Source organism: Candoia aspera, chromosome 7, assembly GCF_035149785.1.
Source record: "Candoia aspera isolate rCanAsp1 chromosome 7, rCanAsp1.hap2, whole genome shotgun sequence".
Classification (NCBI taxonomy): Eukaryota; Metazoa; Chordata; class Lepidosauria; order Squamata; family Boidae; genus Candoia; species Candoia aspera.
In genome coordinates this window covers 26806604-26819168 of record NC_086159.1, presented here as the reverse complement: position 1 = coordinate 26819168, position 12565 = coordinate 26806604, and positions in this window count along the sequence as shown.

The window sequence follows — 12565 nt, the reverse complement described above, 5'->3', positions numbered from 1 at the left end:
TAAACAAGAAGATAAAGCTAAAACTAATATAAAGTAGGGGAAAGGGAAAAAAGAGAGAAAAAATACAAGGAAAAAAAGTTGAAGAAAAATAGAAAAGAAAGAAAAAAGTTATAAAGAAGTAGCTTCCAGTATTCTTCACAGTAGTTATAGGTACAAATATATTTTAACTTCTCTCTCATATTACTCTTCTTTCTATAATCTATCCTATCTAATCATCAAAACCATAAATCACAAGTTTTTTTTTCATTTTTATGCAAAAAGTCCATAAGAGGCTTCCAGTCATCAATAAATGTAGATAATGTATTTTCTCTAATCAAAGAAGTCAATTTATACATTTCAGCAAAATCTTACTAAATTCATCAACCATTCCTCCATAGTGGGTAATGTCAAATCTTTCCATCTCTCTGCATATAGTAATCTCATCACAGCAATCATATATTGAAATAATCTTCCATGGTTTTTTTCTAACTGTTAAAAGGGAAGGCGCTGTTAATCTGCACCTTCTTAATTTTCCTCTCCAATGGCCACTAACTGCACTATTCTTCCTGTATTAAAACTGAAACCAACACGGTGTTTACTTAAACTGAGGTACTGAGTTTGCAGGTCACAATGCAGATTTCAAAATCTGAGACATTTGTATAAAAAAGGAAATGGTGGTCTGGAAACGAGAGTTGGATGATGTGCCTTGAAGGAGCATAAAGAAATGTGCAAGATGCCTACAGTAAAGTTTCTTTCTAAATTATGTTCATTTCCCTCTTTGATTGCAGAGTTTTCAGCTCATGAGGAATCTTTTCCCTGAAATAATGAGGGATAGAAACTTAGATTCCTTGGCTGAATTGTACATTCCACACTTGCTCAGTGCAAAGTTGGATCAGGCACATTTCCTGCTTGTAGCAAAGAGGCGTATTGTCAGCAATATGCAGGAAAAGGCTGGAAGGAAGAACAGGCCTGCTATGTTTCTACAGTGGTTAACTTTCATGCCATACCATAAACACAGAACAGGAAAAAACAGCTGTAGGCACTATGACTTTGCATTGTGTATTTAAAAGCCTGCATAAATTGGCTCTTTTATCATTTCCTTCCAAGACTCTTGGGCTTGGGTGGTATTGTGCATTATCAGGACAAGTTGGAGATTTACTGGCAAAACTTAATGTGTGCACCATTTGTGACAGCCACCATTGCTTATTCTTTTCAGATGAAGTTGGACTGCCTGAGTTTTCAGAGAAGGAAGAGGCCAACTTGCACCACCTCCTCATATTTCCAAACATTAGCAACTTTTTAAATGCCCTAGAACTCTGTTTTTGAATGCTTTTTGAATTAGGATTTTTGAAAAGAACTTTCACTTGTGCAAAAAGGAATTGCTATGGTCCCAAGTTTATTACTTCTGTTAAGAGAAAGAACACATTCATATTCTTTGGTCTTGACATGGAAAAAAATAGATTGGTACTTGGCTTTACTGCAATGTATTTTCTGTAGAAGGTCTTACAAAACAACTTGGGTTGTTTTTGCTTTTTCATTGCGATACTTCCTTGTGTATATTCTAGCATAAACTCCATACTGTCACTTCTGCTCAAGGTGAACTCTGATGGTGGGCACCAACAGGACTAGCACCCAAACAGGACCACTGAGAGATTTTGGAATATGCTTATGACATGCCCCTCCTTGTCCTGGTTTTGCAGTGGTTTTAAAGGCAAAAATAATATTTCTGTGACAATTGAACATGCTCAGTGGGCCCCAAATTTTGAACATCATTCCGAAAAGAGAAATGTCAGGGGGTGGGATGACATTCCATCTATGAGCTCCAAAATTATGGAGTGGGAAATAAAAAAACAATCCCACATTTTGCTTTTTGTCCCATTTCTTTGCCTTTAGTGACAAACTCAGTTTGGAAGCACAGCAAGACCACTCAAACATGATATAGATTTAAAAGTTTGTGAATGGAAAGAGAATGCCATAAATCCCAAATTGTCTGATATGAACCACTGAATGTATATTGTTGCTAGACATGTAGATGAGTGCAATAATGAGAACTACAGCTGACTTGGCCATCAAGGAATAATCTGGTTCTCTGGGTTTCTCAGTCCTGAAGAACAGGTCCAAACACACATAAAGCTTTCAAGACATCTAGGATTTGAAAACTGTTGCTATCTTTAATTCCAGGGAATAGCGAGGCTGCTGGGGATGGGCATTCGAGCTGATCAACAATCCTTGAGGGGCCAGGAGTGCAAAATCTGAAGCTTCTGGCAAGGTTGCTGCAGTCCATCCCACAGAGTAACTCCTGGACTAAAGGCAGAATAATTGGGCAGGAGGTTCAGGAATTCCTCCAGTGGAGGATGACTACCAGGAACCATGGCTGTAATAGCTGCATCCTCAGTCTGGCAATACTGTACCGGACACTATGACGCCAGCAACCTTGGTATGCCATAATTATAGGTTAACTGACAAGATCCCAAAGTAGGCTGGCAAGTGGTCTTGATGCTGTAAGGCAACCATGCTGTATGGCCTGAGGACGAAGCTGATAAAGTGGAGGGACTTCAAAGGATGAATACATGACTTCTGGATATTGATCCAGAGAGTGATTGTAGATAGAGATGGTGAGTAAAGTGAATATGCTCCAACAATCTCAAGAAAGGCCAGGCCAGGAGAAGCCACTTGTCACACTATAAGCACATGTATATTTCGTATCCATAAAATCTGGCATAATTTTCATTTCAATATACTATGGCCATTAGCTAGCACACCTGGTGTACATTTCATAAATATTTATCCAGTAATGATAGGCCAAAGGCAGGATCTAAAGCTGGAAACTTTTAAAACCTACATCAAATAACATTTGGCTGCAGCCAGGTGCGATATGTCTTTTAAGTTGACAGAGGCAAATTAGTTTTCCTATTGAAGCAGCAATAATGTGTTCTAGAGCAGTGCAGGACATTTTGTTATCTGGGTAAAGGCACTGAAGTTACACAACATATCTCCCTTTTTTTTCAGAATGGTTAAAAAAAGAAAATAAAGAAGGACGAAAACTATAAGCAGATATTTTTCCTCAGCTAACTGAACATTTTACTGGGAAGGTTCCCTTACACTGTTGCTGAGGTGGTCAAAAAGGGATCTGAGGGGACAGTGGGTGCCACACCCAGAAGCCTGAACAGTGAGGATGGCTTCCCACCAAAACATTTCCTCAGTTTGAGAAGGTTCCCAACTGTGACTCTCTGTAGGCCATGTGTAATACTGACCTTATTCACCCATGTGTAATGCAGAGGAATCAGAGGAAAGAAAAACCGTTGCCCTTCCCATTCTCTGTCTCAGAATACTTAATATAAACAGCTCATTTTGTCCTCTTCCTCCTCATTTCTACTCTTTTTAAGTGGGGGCAGGGGAGACAGCCCTTGGATACTATGTAAAGTCTTCCATAAGAAAGTGGGTGTGGGGGAAGATGTCCTTTATCCCTTTTCCATTTCTGAAACGCCTCGATAGCCCTATATATTCCTACTCAAAACTACCTGGAACAGGAATACTCCTCTCAGGAGCTATTGAAACACTGCAACATCTAGTTGCCAGACCCTCTTGTATTGCTCTATTCTGATCCCAAGAAAAATTGCAGTATAGCTCTGTTACAAAGTTGTACACCACAGTTCTACTTTGGAGCCAGAATTTATGTCCTAATGCACCAGTAGCTCTGGAACAGCAAGTTGTTTCTAAAAATAGTTGACGTAAAACATTCCTGTCTTGCATTTACCCTTGGTGTTTAAAAAGGTCAGATCCTGAACTAGCTATGCCTGGGATTGTATAGCCCAGTGGTTAGGCAAGTGAATCCATACTTCATGTGGAATTTGCAACAAAGCTTGCAGTCTGAAATACCTCTGCTTAATGTCTTGGCTAGGCATTCTGTCTCCCCTACCTTATTTCTTCTCTTTTTCTTTTCCTACTTTTCTCCAACCAGCATGTTATAGCTTTAGCATCCTCAGTATTCATTGCACTACTCAGGACAGGGGTGGGCAATCTGTGCTTTTAGGGCCATATGTCACTTTCTGCCTAATTTCAAAAGCCCTCTGATGGTCCAGACTTCTGAAGAGAACTATCTAATTCTTCCATGAAGCCTGCTGCTTGGGAATGAAAGAAAAGAGTGGCTTTTGATCTTATTTGTTTGTTGATTCAAAGCCACCTAGTATGCTGCCCTCTCCCAAAGAGTATCTCTGTGAGAATGTAATCCTTGATTTGGAAAAAAAAAAAACATTGCACATCCATGATCTAGGCATTTTCCATCCACTTAGCTGTTTTCCCCTCCAGACTGTTATTACTTCTGCATAGCTTAGCACTTTGTCAGTTGCTAGTTCATCCTTCTTATTCATGGATGGTATTATCTGGCTATGTAAGATTTCACTCTTGCACAACTGAGATTAGTTGTATATAGAGGATGTTCTAGTTTTGTCTTGAAAAAAGTCTTGTCAATTTGTTTAGTGACCTTGTGAGCCTCATCCAAATTTTGTTTAATTATCGCTAGACGTAAACTGCCTTTACATGCTGATGGTTTCACAGGATTTTTTTTTTCTGTTTGTTATCACCTATGCATTTTTTCCCATTGAAATCTGATCTACAATTAGATTTCAATTTCGTAATCATGGCATTGTATCTTCTGTATCATGGACCATTGGTAAAAGGGGTGCAAGCAGCACCATGGGGCATTCCACTCCACCTCACTCCATGCCCTTGGGCTAGGTCCTTAACTAACATGGAGCTAGAATGGGACAGTGGCAAAACTCTTGTGATCTCTTATTCACAAATATCACAGTCAATACTGCTGTAAGGTCATGGCAATGAGTGGCCACCACAAGCAACACCCAGAATTATCGCACAAAGTCTGCAAAATGATTTTGGAGTAGGCAAAGTGGTAGATCAACCCAGTTACAGTTATAGAGGTGATGTGTGCCCCATTGGAAGGCCTGAAGGACCAGGTTAGGAACAGATTGTCATGGAGAAAATCAATGTGGTTGCTAAGAGTTGACCAAAAGTGGCCAGTGGGATCTCAGCTCTTGATCACTTCATGGCAACATTATCAATGAGCATCATAGAACATTTGTACCACAAGATTTGTCTCAGGAGAAGAGAAAAAGTACTTTAAAATGAACACAATGCAAACATAAGCTGCCTCCATAGTTGGCTGAGGACTTGAGGAAGATTAGGTTACAAGGACACATTCTCTAAAAATAGTAGGGTACCTTGTTTCACACTTGCTAAGATATAAGAATGAACTATTTGTTTTCACTGATCTTGTTCACAGCTATCAGAAAGGTTTTTATCTGTATCTATAGTTCAGTACAAAGTACCAAAATTACTATATTACATTTTATTGAAAGAAAACCAGTAAAGAGATAGCATGCTTTCAGATAGGTGACATACAACTCTATCAAAATTCCATATTTTCATTCTTAACAGATGTTTTATGAGAAAATTGATGGAAGAAGTGGTAGGAAAGGTACATGATACCAGTGGTGGTTGGGTTTCAGAGGCAAAATAATTACAGATACTCCCCCCTTTTTTTCAACCTCCAGGTTGGCTGCTGAGTGAGGGAAGGACAGATCACTCTTGCCAATAGTCTGCACTCTACTGATTGTTGTGGGGCCTTCAAACCTGCCCTATTCCATTCCAGAATAAGTCTCTTCTAGGTCCTTGAACATAAATCGTATAAGTTAGAAAAGATATCTCTTACCATCTCGCACCTGCAAATATCTTCAGCCCTAAGAATAGTCCTTCACTCACATCTCTTTCCTACCCATCCTTTTCTCACATATGTGCATTTATTTTTAAACAAAGAGATCTCTGAGTACAAAATTGAATACTGAGTACACATTGCCTTATCAGGAAAATTAGTCCTGCTTTATAATTTAAAAAAAAGTCTGATTCCTGCTTTCCACAATAGTCAACAGGATGCTTCCAGAAGACTCAGAGCTAGACCTATCATGAAGTAAAGTGAGGTGGCTGCTGCTTCAGGCAACCTATGTTGATGGATAGACTGTGGCCTAGTGCAAGAGGGTGGAACTGCATGTAGTCCATGCCCCAAGTTTAGTAGAGGATGCTCTTCAGTTGCTTGTGGCAATGATTTATATGGTAGTCTAGGGATCTTTTATATAGGGATGAGGGGAGAAACACATTGTCCTTTGCCTCAGCTCAGCTCAGCTCAAATCAAATCTTTATTACAGTCACAGTCCAGCATAAGAAGGGTGGGTACAGTCAATTAAAAAGCATAGAAGATACATAAGAGTCTAAAAAAATTATGAAAAGTTACAAGATACTAAAACAGAAAGTATATATAAAAGTCTATAAAAATCTAAAAAAAGGGGTAGGAGCACTAGATGGGTGTAGGGGAGCATAAAATTTAGTATGTGGAAGACTGTATCTATCAAATTATAGAGCACCCTAATGTGGTGAACTAGGTGCTCATTAAGTCTAGTTTATGGCACATTTCATCATCTGATGAATTTTGAGTGCTGCTGCAGACAACCTGGCAACACTGTATGTTGTAGCAGAATTGGTATCTGAAAGCAGCAGGGAGGTGTAAAATTGTCCTGTGCACCCTGGGTATTTAAGCAGTAATGGTGAGATGAGGCTAGTATGAAGGTCTCTGTGGTACAGGCACTGGAAAAGCACACGCACTGTTGTTTCTGTGTGTCCAGAGTCACAGCGGCATTGTCTCAAATCTTTTGGGCCAATCATATTTTCCCCCTTCCTCCCCCAGCTAATGAGTATTTAGAGATCATAGTAAAAATAAGTTTGTATTGTTACTGGAAAAACAATTACACACATCAGCCCTCAGCTGCTTTTTTTCAAGGAAATTTTGCCACATATGACAGTAACCTTGCAACTGGCTGCATACGCACACACTTATTGCAAAACCTACAGACCACTTTGTATGATGAGGCCCTGATAAGGGACAGAGCTTATGGTGTTCTTTAGCAGTAATGAGATTCCTTGTTAGCAACATGATGCACATAAGCTGGGGAATGTCTTTAAATGTTTATATAACATAGTTATTTTTTAATCTGATTCCTAGCAATTGGCAAGGTCAGCCCAGCAGGGTTATTTTTCATTCCAATTCAAGTTTCATCATCATGAATTTAAAATAACAAATATGGTTATAGGGATCACAAACCAATTCTTAAAAAGTGGATTTTAAAACATAATATTGATTTAATTTAAATCAGTTTAAATTCAGATTTTCTAAAAATATTCACCTTAGGCTGGTGGGAATGATGCGGATGCAGGAGATGCAGGGAAAAAAGTGTATGGGTGGGGAGGAGTCAATGATAGTTCCATGTTGGAATGCTGTGCTCATCTGAAATAGCATGTGAGGTTTATGGATGGGAGTATAAAGCAATTTGTTTTGCAACTTCGAGTGTTGCAATGACCAATGCCAACTGGCAGATGTTTCTGACATGCTTCAAAACAGGAGGGCGCTGTAGAAATTAATTGTGCTTCAAATAGCTGACTAGTTATTCTATCTTGCAGCAATCTTAGGCAGCATTCTGCCTGCTGGGAGGACTCTAGCACTTCACCACAAGGCAGTGACTAACAATGAATAAACTGTACTCTGCAGGAGACTAAGAGCTTATGCTAGATTAATTCTGAAAACCACCACCCCTACCCCCCTGGCTGGTTGGAGAGATATGTCTGAAAGATGAGAATGCTTCTCAAGAGAGGCAGGACAAAAACCACATCCTCTTTTCTGAAGCTGAAACATTCTACTTCAGTATTAACTCTCCAGGGAACAAAGGAGATTAACCAGAATGAAAAGCATGGAGGTTCAAAACAAAAATCAAGAGTGAGCATGTAAGAAAGTCCTTGGTGTCATTCACCCTGCTGGTTAAAGGAAGTTCTGCAGGCATCGAGTTTAGGAGTTCAAGAAACAAAACAGCTATTGTTCCATATTTATAATTATACAGTTTTGCCAATAGGCAGGAAACCCCCCAACATACAGTCACCAGTTCCTCACATATATTTCACTTATTTCCTGAGATATCATGCCCTTGGCTTCAAGTTTTCCTTAAATATTTTGTATACATGACATCATTTACTTTGATTTTTTTTTCCACTAGACACAAGATTATTTATTTTGTTTAAATACCAAAATTGCTTGCATGACAAGTGGGGCTACAAGACAAAGCAGGGAGGGTATAATAGCAAGAAGCTATTAGGGAAGGGGACTCCAGCTGCAATAAAACATAGGGGGAAAGAGGTTACTATGACATCTGGCCTGAAAACGTTTCCTGTGGGGAAGTAGCTCCTTTAAATATTATGGTCATCTATTTTTATTCTAGATTTTCCAACTTGGTGCCCTCTGAATATATTAGACTACATCTCTGGACTAAGCTGAAGATGCTAAGGTCTTTACTCTGTATTTGGAAGCTATGACGAATTAGATGGGACAAAACCAGCTAAAACAGAATATCAGCAAGATGGAGGTACTTTCATGTGGAAACGATCTTACTTCCTTGCAGCTCCAATGTGGTTCCATGTGGGATTGCACTCCCTTTGAAGGAGCAGATCCACAATTTGGAATTCTCCTGGACTCAGGACTCCTGCTTGATTTGCAAATGGAGACTGTGATAGAGGAACCTTTTCCCATCTGCAGCTGGTATATCAGTTGTGGTCCTTTTTTGAGTGGAAAGCCCTAGCAATAGTAATTCATGCCTTCATCATCTTGTGGTTAGATTAGTACAGTTATGGACTTTACTTGGGGTTGACTTCGAAGACTTCTTGGAACCTGCGGTTGGTCCAGAATGTAGCTGCCTATTTGTTGGCAGGTAAAACAATTAAGAGAGCCAGTTTGGTGTAATGGTTAAGGCACCAGGCTAGAAACCAGGAGACTGTGAGTTCTAGTCCTGCCTTGGGCGCAAAGCCAGCTGGGTGATCTTGGGCCAGTCACTCTCTCTCAGCCCTAGGAAGCAGGCAATGGCAAACCACTTCTGAAATCTTGCCAAGAAAACTGCAGGGACTTGTCCAGGCAGTCACCAGGAGTCAATACTGATTCAAAGGCATACATGCACATGCGCACACACACAGACAAAACCATTACAGCAGTGTAAAACCTATTTTGTGGGTGCTGCACTGGCTGGCAATAGGTTTCCAAGTTCAATTCAAATTGATGGCGTAAAACCCTTACATGGCTTAGCTTCCTATTTCTTTGGGAGTCACCTTCTCCGAGAAGAATCCATTCACCCTGTACATTCAACTCAGGAAAAGTTGCTTTGGGTATCTCCCTTATGAAGTGACAGGGGTGAGAGCCTGGAGAAATGAGATGGACTCTGCAGTTCACATCTGGAAAGTACCAGAGCAGAAGGCTTCCTTCATTACTGTATAAAATGTCAAAGATGGTCAAACTGTAGCGTTCCAGATGCTGAATTACAGTTCCCAGCAGGTTAAGGCTCAGGACATGGGTATATTTGGGACTGGAAAATAAGTTCCTTCTCTCAGGGAATGTTATTATCTCAACTGCTGCCTCCCTTCTGCCTCCCTTCCCTTAAGATCTGTATGGCCCGAACAGCTAGAAGACCATAAAAACCTGGCTATTTCAACAAGCTCTGGGGTTAGATATATCAGATCATTTGCTCTGGGGTTAGATATATCAGATCATTCCCTCTTAGAATGGGGCATTTATCAGTTCTTGGTCACTAATGGGATACATGATTTTGTTGTATTGTAGGATTTGGGGTTTTTTTTAACCTAATTTATAGATGTAGGGTTGGTAAGCGACTTAGAATCAGCAAAAACTGAAGAGCCATATAAACCTAGTTAAATAAATAAATGCTGGGAGTTTTAGTGTAGCGACAGCTAGAGAACAACATTCTTCGTTCCTGAGTTAGGTTTTAATATAACTTGGTCACTGATGGAGAACAATAAAATACAAAAACATGTTTTGTTTTAAAACTGTTTTAGAACTTTTTTAAAAAAACGATATAATAAAAATGGCATTTAATGACTCAATAAAAGAAAACCCTCCAAACAGCAAATATAATTATAGCATTAAAATATTCTTCTAATTTAAGAGGTTTATAAATAAATAAATATGTAAATATGTAAATAAAATATTTTCACTTCTTTAAAGCATCTGCAGATCTGGGTAATTTTAGCCATAAAGGGGTCTCTTAAGAGTGGAACCTCCATAGGGGAAACCTGTGGCTGCCTTTTTTTAGAAAACAAATTATTTCCTCTTTTATTGGAATATTTATGGGGCAGCTAGGAAAGTTCCTGATATGTTGGTCCCGACATGGTTGTAAGCTTAATGGGATTCCAATGGTTCCTTAGCATTGTTAGCAACACCAAAAATGAGAGATAACTTGGCAACAATGGAAAATACAAGTCACAATTAAGTTCAACAATGTCACAATTGATGTTCATAAGTCATTATACCTTTGTATGGCACCAATGACAGTACCATGCATCCTGCAAGAGACATGGGCTGCAATTAAAAAGGATACAACATTTATCTGGATATGGAAGCTGTCATGATCGCTGTTGCGATGTTTGCGACATCATAACGGCTCGCATGACAAAGCACGGAGGCGTGTCAACAACTGGAGAGGTGCGGGCAATAAACCGGACAAAGAAGGTAATGGGTTTGGGAGATCTACAAGGTCTCATCGCCTGGTAATCGACCATTGACACCATTGTCAAAGAAATGATCAGGGCGAGGTTCGGAAGGGCGCGTCCAGGCTTTCGAGGAATCTTGAAGTCTAATCGCCCGGTAATGGACCATTACTTCGCAGGAAGATAAACGGGGCGATGCCCGGGGCGAATCGGGCTGGACGACCTCTCACCTATCAAGTCTTGACGGCCTGTCACTCCGTGGAACTCATGGGGCACACCCGGGGAGTGTGGGGGTGGAGCACTGTTTGGCGCGAGACTATTTAATTCAACTTTTGGTGCACTTCCCTCACTCTCAGCTTTTTACTGGTGTGCATTCTATTCTAAATAAAAGCCAGAGCTTAAACTTGATTTAGAGTCTGAGTCTTTTATTTAGTCTTAGGCATTCCTTACATAAAGCTGAGAGTCTTTCAAGAACGAACCTCGCCAGTCTCTACCAGAAAATTTTTTCTTGCGAGAGAAGCAGCTGGCGATGACTGAACCGGGGACGATCTTGGAGTTAGCGCTTCAGAGCGGAGATGCAAAGGACTCAACGCGAGGGGGGGAGGCGACCAGACAGCTTCTGGAATTGGCGCTCCCGAGATGGGACATGAGCCCCCTCCCTACCCACACCGCACCCCAGTTTGGAGCCTGGAGCCCCAGCCCGGAGTGGAGGGCCCCGATGGAAGAGGGAGTCGTGAGTCAACAACACTTCAGGTGGGACGGCGTCGCGGACCCCCGGCCAGGGACATCCCACACCACTTGGAGACTCCAATACCCCCAGACGCCCGAGAGGGAATTCGCAGGACTGCCGATCGGGCAACAACTGGCAGCACCGAGGATGGACGATCCCATCACACCGGACAGGATCAGGGCTCTGGAATCCAAGGTGCAATCATTAGAACACCTGCTGCAATCCCTGTCAACTGTGGTGAGTGAGCTCACGAAGAGCGCTGCCGCGCAGGGCGCAGGGAGGGGTCTCTGCATCCCACCCACCCTATCGCCGACCCTGAGAGGAAGGGGCCAGGCATGGGACTTTCTCCCAGGGCCCCCTGGTTTTATTCCAGTGGGGGTCACCCCTACTCACACACAGGTTGGGGTTTCTCCAGTTGGTGGGATCACTAAAGACTTTCCAGTAAAATTTGATGGCGACCCCACGGACCTGTCATCCTTTTTAACTAATGCAACAAACTACATCCAGCTATATGGATATTGTTTTGCATCGGAAGGGGCTAAAATCTCAGCTATTGCCACAAAACTTAAGGGCAGAGCCGCGGACTGGTACGTACAAATGTCAGAGTCCGGAGCCCCAGCCCTGGCTACCTTCCACACCTTCCTGACCGCCTTGAAGCGGTACTTTGAAGACCTCTTGGCGAAGGAGAGGGCTAAAGGCGCGCTGAAATAACTTAATCGGGCAGAAATCGGTCGCGGATTGCGCCCTAGAATTTAAGGTCTTGGCAGGGAAGGTCCCTGAATGGTCGGAGGCCACCCTCATTGACATGTTTAAGGATGGCCTCAATCGAGAGGTATTGCAATGGGCGCTGTACAGAGACGATCCAGACTCACTGCATGACTGGATCTGTCTTGTCGGGAAGGCTGAACACGCCCAGTGCACCTTCATGCTGGCGGCTAAGAGAGACAGGCTTCCTCCCAGCGGGAAAGGGCCAGTGCCACAGTCAGGCCCGACATGGGACGCCGAAAGACAACGTCGCTTTGCCCGTGGGCAATGCATCAAGTGCGGTAAGGCTGGTCACCGTGCGGCGGAATGCCACAAGGCTAGGACGGCGGTTCGCCCACCTAGACCGACGCAGAAGTCTCCACAGAAACTGCCCAACCCCCCCCCCCGACAGCTGACAGCGGCACTAGCAACCCAGGATGAAGAAGAGGACGTCTACCTCGCAGAGGACGGGTTGGCTGCCCCGAAGCAGCCAGCGGAAAACGCCTTCCA